This window comes from Antedon bifida, chromosome 2 (genome assembly GCF_963402885.1).
Source record: "Antedon bifida chromosome 2, ecAntBifi1.1, whole genome shotgun sequence".
NCBI lineage: Eukaryota > Metazoa > Echinodermata > Crinoidea > Comatulida > Antedonidae > Antedon > Antedon bifida.
In genome coordinates this window covers 23,122,550-23,135,498 of record NC_136227.1, presented here as the reverse complement: position 1 = coordinate 23,135,498, position 12,949 = coordinate 23,122,550, and the positions used below count along the sequence as shown (strand labels likewise).

General features: G+C 41.8%; 52 non-coding genes across 52 annotated transcripts; all 52 read left to right on the top strand.

Moving 5' to 3' along the window:
• Nucleotides 1–399: 399 nt before the first annotated feature.
• Trnal-uag (transfer RNA leucine (anticodon UAG)) lies at nucleotides 400–481 on the top strand. The gene has a single exon. It is a non-coding gene; the product is annotated as a tRNA-Leu (tRNA).
• Nucleotides 482–946: 465 nt separating this feature from the next.
• Nucleotides 947–1,028, top strand: Trnal-aag (transfer RNA leucine (anticodon AAG)). Its single transcript has one exon. It is a non-coding gene; the product is annotated as a tRNA-Leu (tRNA).
• Nucleotides 1,029–1,315: 287 nt separating this feature from the next.
• On the top strand, nucleotides 1,316–1,397 carry Trnal-uag (transfer RNA leucine (anticodon UAG)). The gene has a single exon. It is a non-coding gene; the product is annotated as a tRNA-Leu (tRNA).
• Nucleotides 1,398–1,489: 92 nt separating this feature from the next.
• Trnal-aag (transfer RNA leucine (anticodon AAG)) lies at nucleotides 1,490–1,571 on the top strand. Its single transcript has one exon. It is a non-coding gene; the product is annotated as a tRNA-Leu (tRNA).
• A 108-nt stretch (nucleotides 1,572–1,679) lies between these two features.
• Nucleotides 1,680–1,761, top strand: Trnal-uag (transfer RNA leucine (anticodon UAG)). Its single transcript has one exon. It is a non-coding gene; the product is annotated as a tRNA-Leu (tRNA).
• Nucleotides 1,762–2,047: 286 nt separating this feature from the next.
• Trnal-aag (transfer RNA leucine (anticodon AAG)) lies at nucleotides 2,048–2,129 on the top strand. Its single transcript has one exon. It is a non-coding gene; the product is annotated as a tRNA-Leu (tRNA).
• A 287-nt stretch (nucleotides 2,130–2,416) lies between these two features.
• On the top strand, nucleotides 2,417–2,498 carry Trnal-uag (transfer RNA leucine (anticodon UAG)). Its single transcript has one exon. It is a non-coding gene; the product is annotated as a tRNA-Leu (tRNA).
• Nucleotides 2,499–2,590: 92 nt separating this feature from the next.
• Trnal-aag (transfer RNA leucine (anticodon AAG)) lies at nucleotides 2,591–2,672 on the top strand. The gene has a single exon. It is a non-coding gene; the product is annotated as a tRNA-Leu (tRNA).
• A 108-nt stretch (nucleotides 2,673–2,780) lies between these two features.
• Nucleotides 2,781–2,862, top strand: Trnal-uag (transfer RNA leucine (anticodon UAG)). The gene has a single exon. It is a non-coding gene; the product is annotated as a tRNA-Leu (tRNA).
• Nucleotides 2,863–2,954: 92 nt separating this feature from the next.
• On the top strand, nucleotides 2,955–3,036 carry Trnal-aag (transfer RNA leucine (anticodon AAG)). The gene has a single exon. It is a non-coding gene; the product is annotated as a tRNA-Leu (tRNA).
• Nucleotides 3,037–3,138: 102 nt separating this feature from the next.
• On the top strand, nucleotides 3,139–3,220 carry Trnal-uag (transfer RNA leucine (anticodon UAG)). Its single transcript has one exon. It is a non-coding gene; the product is annotated as a tRNA-Leu (tRNA).
• A 277-nt stretch (nucleotides 3,221–3,497) lies between these two features.
• Trnal-aag (transfer RNA leucine (anticodon AAG)) lies at nucleotides 3,498–3,579 on the top strand. Its single transcript has one exon. It is a non-coding gene; the product is annotated as a tRNA-Leu (tRNA).
• Nucleotides 3,580–3,676: 97 nt separating this feature from the next.
• On the top strand, nucleotides 3,677–3,758 carry Trnal-aag (transfer RNA leucine (anticodon AAG)). The gene has a single exon. It is a non-coding gene; the product is annotated as a tRNA-Leu (tRNA).
• A 108-nt stretch (nucleotides 3,759–3,866) lies between these two features.
• Trnal-uag (transfer RNA leucine (anticodon UAG)) lies at nucleotides 3,867–3,948 on the top strand. Its single transcript has one exon. It is a non-coding gene; the product is annotated as a tRNA-Leu (tRNA).
• Nucleotides 3,949–4,040: 92 nt separating this feature from the next.
• Nucleotides 4,041–4,122, top strand: Trnal-aag (transfer RNA leucine (anticodon AAG)). Its single transcript has one exon. It is a non-coding gene; the product is annotated as a tRNA-Leu (tRNA).
• Nucleotides 4,123–4,230: 108 nt separating this feature from the next.
• Nucleotides 4,231–4,312, top strand: Trnal-uag (transfer RNA leucine (anticodon UAG)). Its single transcript has one exon. It is a non-coding gene; the product is annotated as a tRNA-Leu (tRNA).
• A 92-nt stretch (nucleotides 4,313–4,404) lies between these two features.
• Nucleotides 4,405–4,486, top strand: Trnal-aag (transfer RNA leucine (anticodon AAG)). Its single transcript has one exon. It is a non-coding gene; the product is annotated as a tRNA-Leu (tRNA).
• A 108-nt stretch (nucleotides 4,487–4,594) lies between these two features.
• Trnal-uag (transfer RNA leucine (anticodon UAG)) lies at nucleotides 4,595–4,676 on the top strand. The gene has a single exon. It is a non-coding gene; the product is annotated as a tRNA-Leu (tRNA).
• Nucleotides 4,677–4,768: 92 nt separating this feature from the next.
• Nucleotides 4,769–4,850, top strand: Trnal-aag (transfer RNA leucine (anticodon AAG)). The gene has a single exon. It is a non-coding gene; the product is annotated as a tRNA-Leu (tRNA).
• Nucleotides 4,851–4,952: 102 nt separating this feature from the next.
• Trnal-uag (transfer RNA leucine (anticodon UAG)) lies at nucleotides 4,953–5,034 on the top strand. Its single transcript has one exon. It is a non-coding gene; the product is annotated as a tRNA-Leu (tRNA).
• Nucleotides 5,035–5,311: 277 nt separating this feature from the next.
• Trnal-aag (transfer RNA leucine (anticodon AAG)) lies at nucleotides 5,312–5,393 on the top strand. The gene has a single exon. It is a non-coding gene; the product is annotated as a tRNA-Leu (tRNA).
• A 97-nt stretch (nucleotides 5,394–5,490) lies between these two features.
• Trnal-aag (transfer RNA leucine (anticodon AAG)) lies at nucleotides 5,491–5,572 on the top strand. The gene has a single exon. It is a non-coding gene; the product is annotated as a tRNA-Leu (tRNA).
• A 108-nt stretch (nucleotides 5,573–5,680) lies between these two features.
• On the top strand, nucleotides 5,681–5,762 carry Trnal-uag (transfer RNA leucine (anticodon UAG)). Its single transcript has one exon. It is a non-coding gene; the product is annotated as a tRNA-Leu (tRNA).
• A 92-nt stretch (nucleotides 5,763–5,854) lies between these two features.
• Nucleotides 5,855–5,936, top strand: Trnal-aag (transfer RNA leucine (anticodon AAG)). The gene has a single exon. It is a non-coding gene; the product is annotated as a tRNA-Leu (tRNA).
• A 108-nt stretch (nucleotides 5,937–6,044) lies between these two features.
• Trnal-uag (transfer RNA leucine (anticodon UAG)) lies at nucleotides 6,045–6,126 on the top strand. The gene has a single exon. It is a non-coding gene; the product is annotated as a tRNA-Leu (tRNA).
• A 92-nt stretch (nucleotides 6,127–6,218) lies between these two features.
• Trnal-aag (transfer RNA leucine (anticodon AAG)) lies at nucleotides 6,219–6,300 on the top strand. Its single transcript has one exon. It is a non-coding gene; the product is annotated as a tRNA-Leu (tRNA).
• Nucleotides 6,301–6,392: 92 nt separating this feature from the next.
• Nucleotides 6,393–6,474, top strand: Trnal-aag (transfer RNA leucine (anticodon AAG)). Its single transcript has one exon. It is a non-coding gene; the product is annotated as a tRNA-Leu (tRNA).
• A 108-nt stretch (nucleotides 6,475–6,582) lies between these two features.
• On the top strand, nucleotides 6,583–6,664 carry Trnal-uag (transfer RNA leucine (anticodon UAG)). The gene has a single exon. It is a non-coding gene; the product is annotated as a tRNA-Leu (tRNA).
• A 92-nt stretch (nucleotides 6,665–6,756) lies between these two features.
• Nucleotides 6,757–6,838, top strand: Trnal-aag (transfer RNA leucine (anticodon AAG)). The gene has a single exon. It is a non-coding gene; the product is annotated as a tRNA-Leu (tRNA).
• A 102-nt stretch (nucleotides 6,839–6,940) lies between these two features.
• Trnal-uag (transfer RNA leucine (anticodon UAG)) lies at nucleotides 6,941–7,022 on the top strand. Its single transcript has one exon. It is a non-coding gene; the product is annotated as a tRNA-Leu (tRNA).
• A 277-nt stretch (nucleotides 7,023–7,299) lies between these two features.
• Trnal-aag (transfer RNA leucine (anticodon AAG)) lies at nucleotides 7,300–7,381 on the top strand. The gene has a single exon. It is a non-coding gene; the product is annotated as a tRNA-Leu (tRNA).
• Nucleotides 7,382–7,492: 111 nt separating this feature from the next.
• Trnal-aag (transfer RNA leucine (anticodon AAG)) lies at nucleotides 7,493–7,574 on the top strand. Its single transcript has one exon. It is a non-coding gene; the product is annotated as a tRNA-Leu (tRNA).
• Nucleotides 7,575–7,682: 108 nt separating this feature from the next.
• Trnal-aag (transfer RNA leucine (anticodon AAG)) lies at nucleotides 7,683–7,764 on the top strand. The gene has a single exon. It is a non-coding gene; the product is annotated as a tRNA-Leu (tRNA).
• Nucleotides 7,765–8,041: 277 nt separating this feature from the next.
• Trnal-aag (transfer RNA leucine (anticodon AAG)) lies at nucleotides 8,042–8,123 on the top strand. The gene has a single exon. It is a non-coding gene; the product is annotated as a tRNA-Leu (tRNA).
• Nucleotides 8,124–8,220: 97 nt separating this feature from the next.
• On the top strand, nucleotides 8,221–8,302 carry Trnal-aag (transfer RNA leucine (anticodon AAG)). The gene has a single exon. It is a non-coding gene; the product is annotated as a tRNA-Leu (tRNA).
• Nucleotides 8,303–8,410: 108 nt separating this feature from the next.
• Nucleotides 8,411–8,492, top strand: Trnal-uag (transfer RNA leucine (anticodon UAG)). Its single transcript has one exon. It is a non-coding gene; the product is annotated as a tRNA-Leu (tRNA).
• A 112-nt stretch (nucleotides 8,493–8,604) lies between these two features.
• On the top strand, nucleotides 8,605–8,686 carry Trnal-uag (transfer RNA leucine (anticodon UAG)). Its single transcript has one exon. It is a non-coding gene; the product is annotated as a tRNA-Leu (tRNA).
• A 93-nt stretch (nucleotides 8,687–8,779) lies between these two features.
• Trnal-aag (transfer RNA leucine (anticodon AAG)) lies at nucleotides 8,780–8,861 on the top strand. Its single transcript has one exon. It is a non-coding gene; the product is annotated as a tRNA-Leu (tRNA).
• A 97-nt stretch (nucleotides 8,862–8,958) lies between these two features.
• Trnal-aag (transfer RNA leucine (anticodon AAG)) lies at nucleotides 8,959–9,040 on the top strand. Its single transcript has one exon. It is a non-coding gene; the product is annotated as a tRNA-Leu (tRNA).
• A 108-nt stretch (nucleotides 9,041–9,148) lies between these two features.
• Trnal-uag (transfer RNA leucine (anticodon UAG)) lies at nucleotides 9,149–9,230 on the top strand. The gene has a single exon. It is a non-coding gene; the product is annotated as a tRNA-Leu (tRNA).
• Nucleotides 9,231–9,322: 92 nt separating this feature from the next.
• Trnal-aag (transfer RNA leucine (anticodon AAG)) lies at nucleotides 9,323–9,404 on the top strand. The gene has a single exon. It is a non-coding gene; the product is annotated as a tRNA-Leu (tRNA).
• A 102-nt stretch (nucleotides 9,405–9,506) lies between these two features.
• Trnal-uag (transfer RNA leucine (anticodon UAG)) lies at nucleotides 9,507–9,588 on the top strand. Its single transcript has one exon. It is a non-coding gene; the product is annotated as a tRNA-Leu (tRNA).
• A 92-nt stretch (nucleotides 9,589–9,680) lies between these two features.
• Trnal-aag (transfer RNA leucine (anticodon AAG)) lies at nucleotides 9,681–9,762 on the top strand. Its single transcript has one exon. It is a non-coding gene; the product is annotated as a tRNA-Leu (tRNA).
• A 108-nt stretch (nucleotides 9,763–9,870) lies between these two features.
• Nucleotides 9,871–9,952, top strand: Trnal-uag (transfer RNA leucine (anticodon UAG)). The gene has a single exon. It is a non-coding gene; the product is annotated as a tRNA-Leu (tRNA).
• A 92-nt stretch (nucleotides 9,953–10,044) lies between these two features.
• Nucleotides 10,045–10,126, top strand: Trnal-aag (transfer RNA leucine (anticodon AAG)). The gene has a single exon. It is a non-coding gene; the product is annotated as a tRNA-Leu (tRNA).
• Nucleotides 10,127–10,228: 102 nt separating this feature from the next.
• Nucleotides 10,229–10,310, top strand: Trnal-uag (transfer RNA leucine (anticodon UAG)). Its single transcript has one exon. It is a non-coding gene; the product is annotated as a tRNA-Leu (tRNA).
• A 277-nt stretch (nucleotides 10,311–10,587) lies between these two features.
• On the top strand, nucleotides 10,588–10,669 carry Trnal-aag (transfer RNA leucine (anticodon AAG)). The gene has a single exon. It is a non-coding gene; the product is annotated as a tRNA-Leu (tRNA).
• A 97-nt stretch (nucleotides 10,670–10,766) lies between these two features.
• Trnal-aag (transfer RNA leucine (anticodon AAG)) lies at nucleotides 10,767–10,848 on the top strand. Its single transcript has one exon. It is a non-coding gene; the product is annotated as a tRNA-Leu (tRNA).
• Nucleotides 10,849–10,956: 108 nt separating this feature from the next.
• Trnal-uag (transfer RNA leucine (anticodon UAG)) lies at nucleotides 10,957–11,038 on the top strand. Its single transcript has one exon. It is a non-coding gene; the product is annotated as a tRNA-Leu (tRNA).
• A 92-nt stretch (nucleotides 11,039–11,130) lies between these two features.
• Nucleotides 11,131–11,212, top strand: Trnal-aag (transfer RNA leucine (anticodon AAG)). The gene has a single exon. It is a non-coding gene; the product is annotated as a tRNA-Leu (tRNA).
• Nucleotides 11,213–11,314: 102 nt separating this feature from the next.
• On the top strand, nucleotides 11,315–11,396 carry Trnal-uag (transfer RNA leucine (anticodon UAG)). The gene has a single exon. It is a non-coding gene; the product is annotated as a tRNA-Leu (tRNA).
• A 290-nt stretch (nucleotides 11,397–11,686) lies between these two features.
• Nucleotides 11,687–11,768, top strand: Trnal-aag (transfer RNA leucine (anticodon AAG)). The gene has a single exon. It is a non-coding gene; the product is annotated as a tRNA-Leu (tRNA).
• Nucleotides 11,769–12,949: the final 1,181 nt, after the last annotated feature.

Sequence of the window (12,949 nt, the reverse complement as noted above, 5' to 3'; positions counted from 1 at the left end):
ATACCGAAAACATTTTTCTAACTAAATGTGACAACATTCAAGGTAGCGTGGACGAGCGGTCTAAGGCGCTGGTTTTAGGCACCAGTCATTTCGATGGCGTGGGTTCGAATCCCACCGCTGCCAATATTCTTTTACCGGCTCATATCATAACGTACAAATAATATGAATGATAAAATCATGAAAAAACCCGAAACCATAATTGAAAGAACATTCACGGTAGCGTAGCCGAGCGGTCTAAGGCGCTGGTTTAAGGCACCAGTCATTTCGATGGCCTGGGTTGGAATCCCACCGCTGCCAATATTCTTTTACCGGCTCATTACATAACGTACATATGATATAATGTAAAAATTCATGAGAAATACCGAAAACATTTTTCTAACTAAATGTGACAACATTCAAGGTAGCGTGGCCGAGCGGTCTAAGGCGCTGGTTTTAGGCACCAGTCATTTCGATGGCGTGGGTTCGAATCCCACCGCTGCCAATATTCTTTTACCGGCTCACCACATAACGTACAAATTAATGATATATTGTAAAAATTCATGAGAAATACCGAAACCATTTTTCTAACTAAATGTGACAACATTCAAGGAAGCGTGGCTAAGGCGCTGGTTTTAGGCACCAGTCATTTCGATGGCGTGGGTTCGAATCCCACCGCTGCCAATATTCTTTTACCGGCTCACTACATAACGTACAAATTAATGATATAATGTAAAAAATTCATGAGAAATACCGAAACCGTTTTTCTAAATAAATGTGAGTTGACAACATTCAAGGTAGCGTGGCCGAGTGGTCCAAGGCGCTGGTTTTAGGTATCAGTCATTTCGATGGCGTGGCTTGAATCCCACCGCTGCCAATGTTCTTTTACCGGCTCATATCATAACGTACAGATATTATGAATGATAAAATCATGAAAAAAACCCGAAACCATAATTGAAAGAACATTCACGGTAGCGTGGCCGAGCGGTCAAAGGCGCTGGTTTAAGGCACCAGTCATTTCGATGGCGTGGGTTCGAATCCCACCGCTGCCAATATTCTTTTACCGGCTCATTACATAACGTACAAATATTGTAAAATTTCATGAGAAATACCGAAACCATTTTTCTAACTAAATTTGACAACATTCAAGGTAGCGTGGCCGAGCGGTCTAAGGCGCTGGTTTAAGGCACCAGTCATTTCGATGGCGTGGGTTCGAATCCCAACGCTGCTAATATTTATTTACCGGCCCACTAGGCCTACATAACGTACAAATGATATAATGTAAAAATTCATGTGAAATACCGAAACCATTTTTCTAACTAAATGTGACAACATTCAAGGTAGCGTGGCCGAGCGGTCTAAGGCGCTGGTTTTAGGCACCAGTCATTTCGATGGCGTGGGTTCGAATCCCACCGCTGCCAATATTCTTTTACCGGCTCATATCATAACGTACAAATAATATGAATGATAAAATCATGAGAAAACACGAAGCCATAATTGAAAGAACATTCACGGTAGCGTGGCCGAGCGGTCTAAGGCGCTGGTTTAAGGCACCAGTCATTTCGATGGCGTGGGTTCGAATCCCACCGCTGCTAATATTTATTTACCGGCCCACTAGGCCTACATAACGTACAAATGATATAATGTAAAAATTCATGTGAAATACCGAAACCATTTTTCTAACTAAATGTGACAACATTCAAGGTAGCGTGGCCGAGCGGTCTAAGGCGCTGGTTTTAGGCACCAGTCATTTCGATGGCGTGGGTTCGAATCCCACCGCTGCCAATATTCTTTTACCGGCTCACTACATAACGTACAAATTAATGATATAATGTAAAAAATTCATGAGAAATACCGAAACCGTTTTTCTAAATAAATGTGAGTTGACAACATTCAAGGTAGCGTGGCCGAGTGGTCCAAGGCGCTGGTTTTAGGTATCAGTCATTTCGATGGCGTGGCTTGAATCCCACCGCTGCCAATGTTCTTTTACCGGCTCATATCATAACGTACAGATATTATGAATGATAAAATCATGAAAAAAACCCGAAACCATAATTGAAAGAACATTCACGGTAGCGTGGCCGAGCGGTCAAAGGCGCTGGTTTAAGGCACCAGTCATTTCGATGGCGTGGGTTCGAATCCCACCGCTGCCAATATTCTTTTACCGGCTCATTACATAACGTACAAATATTGTAAAATTTCATGAGAAATACCGAAACCATTTTTCTAACTAAATTTGACAACATTCAAGGTAGCGTGGCCGAGCGGTCTAAGGCGCTGGTTTAAGGCACCAGTCATTTCGATGGCGTGGGTTCGAATCCCAACGCTGCTAATATTTATTTACCGGCCCACTAGGCCTACATAACGTACAAATGATATAATGTAAAAATTCATGTGAAATACCGAAACCATTTTTCTAACTAAATGTGACAACATTCAAGGTAGCGTGGCCGAGCGGTCTAAGGCGCTGGTTTTAGGCACCAGTCATTTCGATGGCGTGGGTTCGAATCCCACCGCTGCCAATATTCTTTTACCGGCTCATATCATAACGTACAAATAATATGAATGATAAAATCATGAGAAAACACGAAGCCATAATTGAAAGAACATTCACGGTAGCGTGGCCGAGCGGTCTAAGGCGCTGGTTTAAGGCACCAGTCATTTCGATGGCGTGGGTTCGAATCCCACCGCTGCTAATATTTATTTACCGGCCCACTAGGCCTACATAACGTACAAATGATATAATGTAAAAATTCATGTGAAATACCGAAACCATTTTTCTAACTAAATGTGACAACATTCAAGGTAGCGTGGCCGAGCGGTCTAAGGCGCTGGTTTTAGGCACCAGTCATTTCGATGGCGTGGGTTCGAATCCCACCGCTGCCAATATTCTTTTACCGGCTCATATCATAGCGTACAAATAATATGAATGATAAAATCATGAGAAAACACGAAGCCATAATTGAAAGAACATTCACGGTAGCGTGGCCGAGCGGTCTAAGGCGCTGGTTTAAGGCACCAGTCATTTCGATGGCGTGGGTTCGAATCCCACCGCTGCCAATATTCTTTTACCGGCTCACTACATAACGTACAAATGATATAATGTAAAATTTCATGAGAAATACCGAAACCATTTTTCTAACTAAATTTGACAACATTCAAGGTAGCGTGGCCGAGCGGTCTAAGGCGCTGGTTTTAGGCACCAGTCATTTCGATGGCGTGGGTTCGAATCCCACCGCTGCCAATATTCTTTTACCGGCTCATTACATAACGTACAAATGATATATTGTAAAATTTCATGAGAAATACCGAAAACATTTTTCTAACTAAATGTGACAACATTCAAGGTAGCGTGGACGAGCGGTCTAAGGCGCTGGTTTTAGGCACCAGTCATTTCGATGGCGTGGGTTCGAATCCCACCGCTGCCAATGTTCTTTTACCGGCTCATATCATAACGTACAGATATTATGAATGATAAAATCATGAAAAAAACCCGAAACCATAATTGAAAGAACATTCACGGTAGCGTGGCCGAGCGGTCAAATGCGCTGGTTTAAGGCACCAGTCATTTCGATGGCGTGGGTTCGAATCCCACCGCTGCCAATATTCTTTTACCGGCTCATTACATAACGTACAAATATTGTAAAATTTCATGAGAAATACCGAAACCATTTTTCTAACTAAATTTGACAACATTCAAGGTAGCGTGGCCGAGCGGTCTAAGGCGCTGGTTTAAGGCACCAGTCATTTCGATGGCGTGGGTTCGAATCCCACCGCTGCTAATATTTATTTACCGGTCCACTAGGCCTACATAACGTACAAATGATATAATGTAAAATTTCATGAGAAATACCGAAACCATTTTTGTAACTAAATTTGACAACATTCAAGGTAGCGTGGCCGAGCGGTCTAAGGCGTTGGTTTTAGGCACCAGTCATTTCGATGGCGTGGGTTCGAATCCCACCGCTGCCAATATTCTTTTACCGGCTCATATCATAACGTACAAATAATATGAATGATAAAATCATGAGAAAACACGAAGCCATAATTGAAAGAACATTCACGGTAGCGTGGCCGAGCGGTCTAAGGCGCTGGTTTAAGGCACCAGTCATTTCGATGGCGTGGGTTCGAATCCCACCGCTGCTAATATTTATTTACCGGCCCACTAGGCCTACATAACGTACAAATGATATAATGTAAAAATTCATGTGAAATACCGAAACCATTTTTCTAACTAAATGTGACAACATTCAAGGTAGCGTGGCCGAGCGGTCTAAGGCGCTGGTTTTAGGCACCAGTCATTTCGATGGCGTGGGTTCGAATCCCACCGCTGCCAATATTCTTTTACCGGCTCATATCATAACGTACAAATAATATGAATGATAAAATCATGAGAAAACACGAAGCCATAATTGAAAGAACATTCACGGTAGCGTGGCCGAGCGGTCTAAGGCGCTGGTTTAAGGCACCAGTCATTTCGATGGCGTGGGTTCGAATCCCACCGCTGCTAATATTTATTTACCGGCCCACTAGGCCTACATAACGTACAAATGATATAATGTAAAAATTCATGTGAAATACCGAAACCATTTTTCTAACTAAATGTGACAACATTCAAGGTAGCGTGGCCGAGCGGTCTAAGGCGCTGGTTTTAGGCACCAGTCATTTCGATGGCGTGGGTTCGAATCCCACCGCTGCCAATATTCTTTTACCGGCTCATATCATAGCGTACAAATAATATGAATGATAAAATCATGAGAAAACACGAAGCCATAATTGAAAGAACATTCACGGTAGCGTGGCCGAGCGGTCTAAGGCGCTGGTTTAAGGCACCAGTCATTTCGATGGCGTGGGTTCGAATCCCACCGCTGCCAATATTCTTTTACCGGCTCACTACATAACGTACAAATGATATAATGTAAAATTTCATGAGAAATACCGAAACCATTTTTCTAACTAAATTTGACAACATTCAAGGTAGCGTGGCCGAGCGGTCTAAGGCGCTGGTTTTAGGCACCAGTCATTTCGATGGCGTGGGTTCGAATCCCACCGCTGCCAATATTCTTTTACCGGCTCATTACATAACGTACAAATGATATATTGTAAAATTTCATGAGAAATACCGAAAACATTTTTCTAACTAAATGTGACAACATTCAAGGTAGCGTGGACGAGCGGTCTAAGGCGCTGGTTTTAGGCACCAGTCATTTCGATGGCGTGGGTTCGAATCCCACCGCTGCCAATGTTCTTTTACCGGCTCATATCATAACGTACAGATATTATGAATGATAAAATCATGAAAAAAACCCGAAACCATAATTGAAAGAACATTCACGGTAGCGTGGCCGAGCGGTCAAATGCGCTGGTTTAAGGCACCAGTCATTTCGATGGCGTGGGTTCGAATCCCACCGCTGCCAATATTCTTTTACCGGCTCATTACATAACGTACAAATATTGTAAAATTTCATGAGAAATACCGAAACCATTTTTCTAACTAAATTTGACAACATTCAAGGTAGCGTGGCCGAGCGGTCTAAGGCGCTGGTTTAAGGCACCAGTCATTTCGATGGCGTGGGTTCGAATCCCACCGCTGCTAATATTTATTTACCGGTCCACTAGGCCTACATAACGTACAAATGATATAATGTAAAATTTCATGAGAAATACCGAAACCATTTTTGTAACTAAATTTGACAACATTCAAGGTAGCGTGGCCGAGCGGTCTAAGGCGTTGGTTTTAGGCACCAGTCATTTCGATGGCGTGGGTTCGAATCCCACCGCTGCCAATATTCTTTTACCGGCTCATATCATAACGTACAAATAATATGAATGATAAAATCATGAGAAAACACGAAGCCATAATTGAAAGAACATTCACGGTAGCGTGGCCGAGCGGTCTAAGGCGCTGGTTTAAGGCACCAGTCATTTCGATGGCGTGGGTTCGAATCCCACCGCTGCTAATATTTATTTACCGGCCCACTAGGCCTACATAACGTACAAATGATATAATGTAAAAATTCATGTGAAATACCGAAACCATTTTTCTAACTAAATGTGACAACATTCAAGGTAGCGTGGCCGAGCGGTCTAAGGCGCTGGTTTTAGGCACCAGTCATTTCGATGGCGTGGGTTCGAATCCCACCGCTGCCAATATTCTTTTACCGGCTCATATCATAACGTACAAATAATATGAATGATAAAATCATGAGAAAACACGAAGCCATAATTGAAAGAACATTCACGGTAGCGTGGCCGAGCGGTCTAAGGCGCTGGTTTAAGGCACCAGTCATTTCGATGGCGTGGGTTCGAATCCCACCGCTGCCAATATGCTTTTACCGGCTCACTACATAACGTACAAATGATATGAATGATAAAATCATGAGAAAACACGAAGCCATAATTGAAAGAACATTCACGGTAGCGTGGCCGAGCGGTCTAAGGCGCTGGTTTAAGGCACCAGTCATTTCGATGGCGTGGGTTCGAATCCCACCGCTGCTAATATTTATTTACCGGCCCACTAGGCCTACATAACGTACAAATGATATAATGTAAAAATTCATGTGAAATACCGAAACCATTTTTCTAACTAAATGTGACAACATTCAAGGTAGCGTGGCCGAGCGGTCTAAGGCGCTGGTTTTAGGCACCAGTCATTTCGATGGCGTGGGTTCGAATCCCACCGCTGCCAATATTCTTTTACCGGCTCATATCATAACGTACAAATAATATGAATGATAAAATCATGAGAAAACACGAAGCCATAATTGAAAGAACATTCACGGTAGCGTGGCCGAGCGGTCTAAGGCGCTGGTTTAAGGCACCAGTCATTTCGATGGCGTGGGTTCGAATCCCACCGCTGCCAATATTCTTTTACCGGCTCACTACATAACGTACAAATGATATAATGTAAAATTTCATGAGAAATACCGAAACCATTTTTCTAACTAAATTTGACAACATTCAAGGTAGCGTGGCCGAGCGGTCTAAGGCGCTGGTTTTAGGCACCAGTCATTTCGATGGCGTGGGTTCGAATCCCACCGCTGCCAATATTCTTTTACCGGCTCATTACATAACGTACAAATGATATATTGTAAAATTTCATGAGAAATACCGAAAACATTTTTCTAACTAAATGTGACAACATTCAAGGTAGCGTGGACGAGCGGTCTAAGGCGCTGGTTTTAGGCACCAGTCATTTCGATGGCGTGGGTTCGAATCCCACCGCTGCCAATGTTCTTTTACCGGCTCATATCATAACGTACAGATATTATGAATGATAAAATCATGAAAAAAACCCGAAACCATAATTGAAAGAACATTCACGGTAGCGTGGCCGAGCGGTCAAATGCGCTGGTTTAAGGCACCAGTCATTTCGATGGCGTGGGTTCGAATCCCACCGCTGCCAATATTCTTTTACCGGCTCATTACATAACGTACAAATATTGTAAAATTTGAGAAATGAGAAAATATGAGAAATACCGAAACCATTTTTCTAACTAAATTTGACAACATTCAAGGTAGCGTGGCCGAGCGGTCTAAGGCGCTGGTTTAAGGCACCAGTCATTTCGATGGCGTGGGTTCGAATCCCACCGCTGCTAATATTTATTTACCGGTCCACTAGGCCTACATAACGTACAAATGATATAATGTAAAATTTCATGAGAAATACCGAAACCATTTTTGTAACTAAATTTGACAACATTCAAGGTAGCGTGGCCGAGCGGTCTAAGGCGCTGGTTTAAGGCACCAGTCATTTCGATGGCGTGGGTTCGAATCCCACCGCTGCCAATATTCTTTTACCGGCTCATTACATAACGTACAAATGATATATTGTAAAATTTCATGAGAAATACCGAAAACATTTTTCTAACTAAATGTGACAACATTCAAGGTAGCGTGGACGAGCGGTCTAAGGCGCTGGTTTTAGGCACCAGTCATTTCGATGGCGTGGGTTCGAATCCCACCGCTGCCAATGTTCTTTTACCGGCTCATATCATAACGTACAGATATTATGAATGATAAAATCATGAAAAAAACCCGAAACCATAATTGAAAGAACATTCACGGTAGCGTGGCCGAGCGGTCAAATGCGCTGGTTTAAGGCACCAGTCATTTCGATGGCGTGGGTTCGAATCCCACCGCTGCCAATATTCTTTTACCGGCTCATTACATAACGTACAAATATTGTAAAATTTCATGAGAAATACCGAAACCATTTTTCTAACTAAATTTGACAACATTCAAGGTAGCGTGGCCGAGCGGTCTAAGGCGCTGGTTTAAGGCACCAGTCATTTCGATGGCGTGGGTTCGAATCCCACCGCTGCTAATATTTATTTACCGGCCCACTAGGCCTACATAACGTACAAATGATATAATGTAAAATTTCATGAGAAATACCGAAACCATTTTTCTAACTAAATTTGACAACATTCAAGGTAGCGTGGCCGAGCGGTCTAAGGCGCTGGTTTTAGGCACCAGTCATTTCGATGGCGTGGGTTCGAATCCCACCGCTGCCAATATTCTTTTACCGGCTCACTACATAACGTACAAATTAATGATATAATGTAAAAAATTCATGAGAAATACCGAAACCGTTTTTCTAAATAAATGTGGGTTGACAACATTCAAGGTAGCGTGGCCGAGTGGTCCAAGGCGCTGGTTTTAGGCACCAGTCATTTCGATGGCGTGGGTTCGAATCCCACCGCTGCCAATGTTCTTTTACCGGCTCATATCATAACGTACAGATATTATGAATGATAAAATCATGAAAAAAACCCGAAACCATAATTGAAAGAACATTCACGGTAGCGTGGCCGAGCGGTCAAATGCGCTGGTTTAAGGCACCAGTCATTTCGATGGCGTGGGTTCGAATCCCACCGCTGCCAATATTCTTTTACCGGCTCATTACATAACGTACAAATATTGTAAAATTTCATGAGAAATACCGAAACCATTTTTCTAACTAAATTTGACAACATTCAAGGTAGCGTGGCCGAGCGGTCTAAGGCGCTGGTTTAAGGCACCAGTCATTTCGATGGCGTGGGTTCGAATCCCACCGCTGCTAATATTTATTTACCGGTCCACTAGGCCTACATAACGTACAAATGATATAATGTAAAATTTCATGAGAAATACCGAAACCATTTTTCTAACTAAATTTGACAACATTCAAGGTAGCGTGGCCGAGCGGTCTAAGGCGCTGGTTTTAGGCACCAGTCATTTCGATGGCGTGGGTTCGAATCCCACCGCTGCCAATATTCTTTTACCGGCTCATATCATAACGTACAAATAATATGAATGATAAAATCATGAGAAAACACGAAGGCATAATTGAAAGAACATTCACGGTAGCGTGGCTGAGCGGTCTAAGGCGCTGGTTTAAGGCACCAGTCATTTCGATGGCGTGGGTTCGAATCCCACCGCTGCCAATATTCTTTTACCGGCTCACTACATAACGTACAAATGATATAATGTAAAATTTCATGAGAAATACCGAAACCATTTTTCTAACTAAATTTGACAACATTCAAGGTAGCGTGGCCGAGCGGTCTAAGGCGCTGGTTTTAGGCACCAGTCATTTCGATGGCGTGGGTTCGAATCCCACCGCTGCCAATATTCTTTTACCGGCTCATTACATAACGTACAAATGATATGAATGATAAAATCATGAGAAAACACGAAGCCATAATTGAAAGAACATTCACGGTAGCGTGGCCGAGCGGTCTAAGGCGCTGGTTTAAGGCACCAGTCATTTCGATGGCGTGGGTTCGAATCCCACCGCTGCTAATATTTATTTACCGGCCCACTAGGCCTACATAACGTACAAATGATATAATGTAAAAATTCATGTGAAATACCGAAACCATTTTTCTAACTAAATGTGACAACATTCAAGGTAGCGTGGCCGAGCGGTCTAAGGCGCTGGTTTTAGGCACCAGTCATTTCGATGGCGTGGGTTCGAATCCCACCGCTGCCAATATTCTTTTACCGGCTCATATCATAACGTACAAATAATATGAATGATAAAATCATGAGAAAACACGAAGGCATAATTGAAAGAACATTCACGGTAGCGTGGCCGAGCGGTCTAAGGCGCTGGTTTAAGGCACCAGTCATTTCGATGGCGTGGGTTCGAATCCCACCGCTGCCAATATTCTTTTACCGGCTCACTACATAACGTACAAATGATATAATGTAAAATTTCATGAGAAATACCGAAACCATTTTTCTAACTAAATTTGACAACATTCAAGGTAGCGTGGCCGAGCGGTCTAAGGCGCTGGTTTTAGGCACCAGTCATTTCGATGGCGTGGGTTCGAATCCCACCGCTGCCAATATTCTTTTACCGGCTCATTACATAACGTACAAATGATATATTGTAAAATTTCATGAGAAATACCGAAAACATTTTTCTAACTAAATGTGACAACATTCAAGGTAGCGTGGACGAGCGGTCTAAGGCGCTGGTTTTAGGCACCAGTCATTTCGATGGCGTGGGTTCGAATCCCACCGCTGCCAATGTTCTTTTACCGGCTCATATCATAACGTACAGATATTATGAATGATAAAATCATGAAAAAAACCCGAAACCATAATTGAAAGAACATTCACGGTAGCGTGGCCGAGCGGTCAAATGCGCTGGTTTAAGGCACCAGTCATTTCGATGGCGTGGGTTCGAATCCCACCGCTGCCAATATTCTTTTACCGGCTCATTACATAACGTACAAATATTGTAAAATTTCATGAGAAATACCGAAACCATTTTTCTAACTAAATTTGACAACATTCAAGGTAGCGTGGCCGAGCGGTCTAAGGCGCTGGTTTAAGGCACCAGTCATTTCGATGGCGTGGGTTCGAATCCCACCGCTGCTAATATTTATTTACCGGCCCACTAGGCCTACATAACGTACAAATGATATAATGTAAAATTTCAGGAGAAATACCGAAACCATTTTTCTAACTAAATTTGACAACATTCAAGGTAGCGTGGCCGAGCGGTCTAAGGCGCTGGTTTTAGGCACCAGTCATTTCGATGGCGTGGGTTCGAATCCCACCGCTGCCAATATTCTTTTACCGGCTCATATCATAACGTACAAATAATATGAATGATAAAATCATGAGAAAACACGAAGCCATAATTGAAAAAACATTCACGGTAGCGTGGCCGAGCGGTCTAAGGCGCTGGTTTAAGGCACCAGTCATTTCGATGGCGTGGATTCGAATCCCACCGCTGCCAATATTCTTTTACCGGCTCACTACATAACGTAAAAATGATATAATGTAAAATTTCATGAGAAATACCGAAACAATTTTTCTAACTAAATTTGACAACATTCAAGGTAGCGTGGCCGAGCGGTCTAAGGTGCTGGTTTTAGGCACCAGTCATTTCGATGGCGTGGGTTCGAATCCCACCGCTGCCAATATTCTTTTACCGGCTCATTACATAACGTACAAATGATATATTGTAAAATTTCATGAGAAATACCGAAAACATTTTTCTAACTAAATGTGACAACATTCAAGGTAGCGTGGACGAGCGGTCTAAGGCGCTGGTTTTAGGCACCAGTCATTTCGGTGGCGTGGGTTCGAATCCCACCGCTGCCAATATTCTTTTACCGGCTCACTACATAACGTACAAATTAATGATATAATGTAAACATTCATGAGAAATACCGAAACCATTTTTCTAACTAAATGTGACAACATTCAAGGTAGCGTGGCCGAGCGGTCTAAGGCGTTGGTTTAAGGCACCAGTCATTTCGATGGCGTGGGTTCAAATCCCACTGCTGCCAATATTCTTTTACCGGCTCATTACATAACGTACAAATATTGTAAAATTTCATGAGAAATACCGAAACCATTTTTCGGATCAGGTGCCGTTTTCGGCCACCTCGACTTGTATGGACTATACCATTATAAAAAGATGGGAAAATAGGGGTGTCCCATTTATTATTTGAGTGTGTTAATGTGTTAAAATACTGCTGCTTTTGTTCTTTTGTTTAGTGCATTATGTTTCAGCAACAAAGGGAAAACAACTACGCCCTGCATGCTGTAGAATTAATTTCAGTTTTCAAGTTAATAGGCCTACAGTATATTATGGCTCTTTATTTCTATATAATTTTTAGGTATCCTTCCTTAATATATTAGGTGGATTCCCTAAGGTGGATATTGAATAATTTTTACGGATTTATAGATACAGAAAGTATATAAAGAAAGTTTTTATTCCAGTTACAAATAAAAAATATAATTTAATTAACACAGTAGTACATTTAATAAAGATGACAGTAGTACTAATAAGATCTATCACATACTGATTATTAGGTAATCAGTAAAACAAATAAACATTATAATTTTGTCAATGAATCTGTACCATTTTGTTCCCAGAAAACACAGCGTTTGACATTGCGTGTTTTTAGGTTTGGTTTTTCTAAAACTTTTTAAACACGTTTTTAAACGTTTCTGTGTAGAAATACATGTTCTAATTGAACAAAGTTTGCATCAAAACGTTATAATAGCGAATGCAAAACGGAGCTGATAATGTCGCCATGAAGAGGATGATTGGTGTCTTCCAATATAATCGGCAAGCCGTTCGCTGTAGAACGAGTCAAGCAAGCATTCAGTGAATAAATTGTCTAGCATAAAATGGTGTTTTAATTCCTGAGATACAACAAAAATTATCCCAGTACATACTTAATTAAACAGAGTTTAATGAAGGACATTTAAATAAAAAATGGTTTACTGTTTCTTTTTCGTTAGTACTACACATCTTACATAATCCTGTGTTATGATTTGACCAGGATTGTCTACGACCCTCAAGATCTAGAGAGTTTGATCTTGCTTTAAATTTTAAATTGATACTCTTAAAATTAGTTTTATCTAACAAATATTGTTCAAGGTTTGGAGTTCCTTTATACATAGTATATTCCGTTAACGTTGTTTTGCATTGGGCCTTCGAAAACCACTCGTTATGATC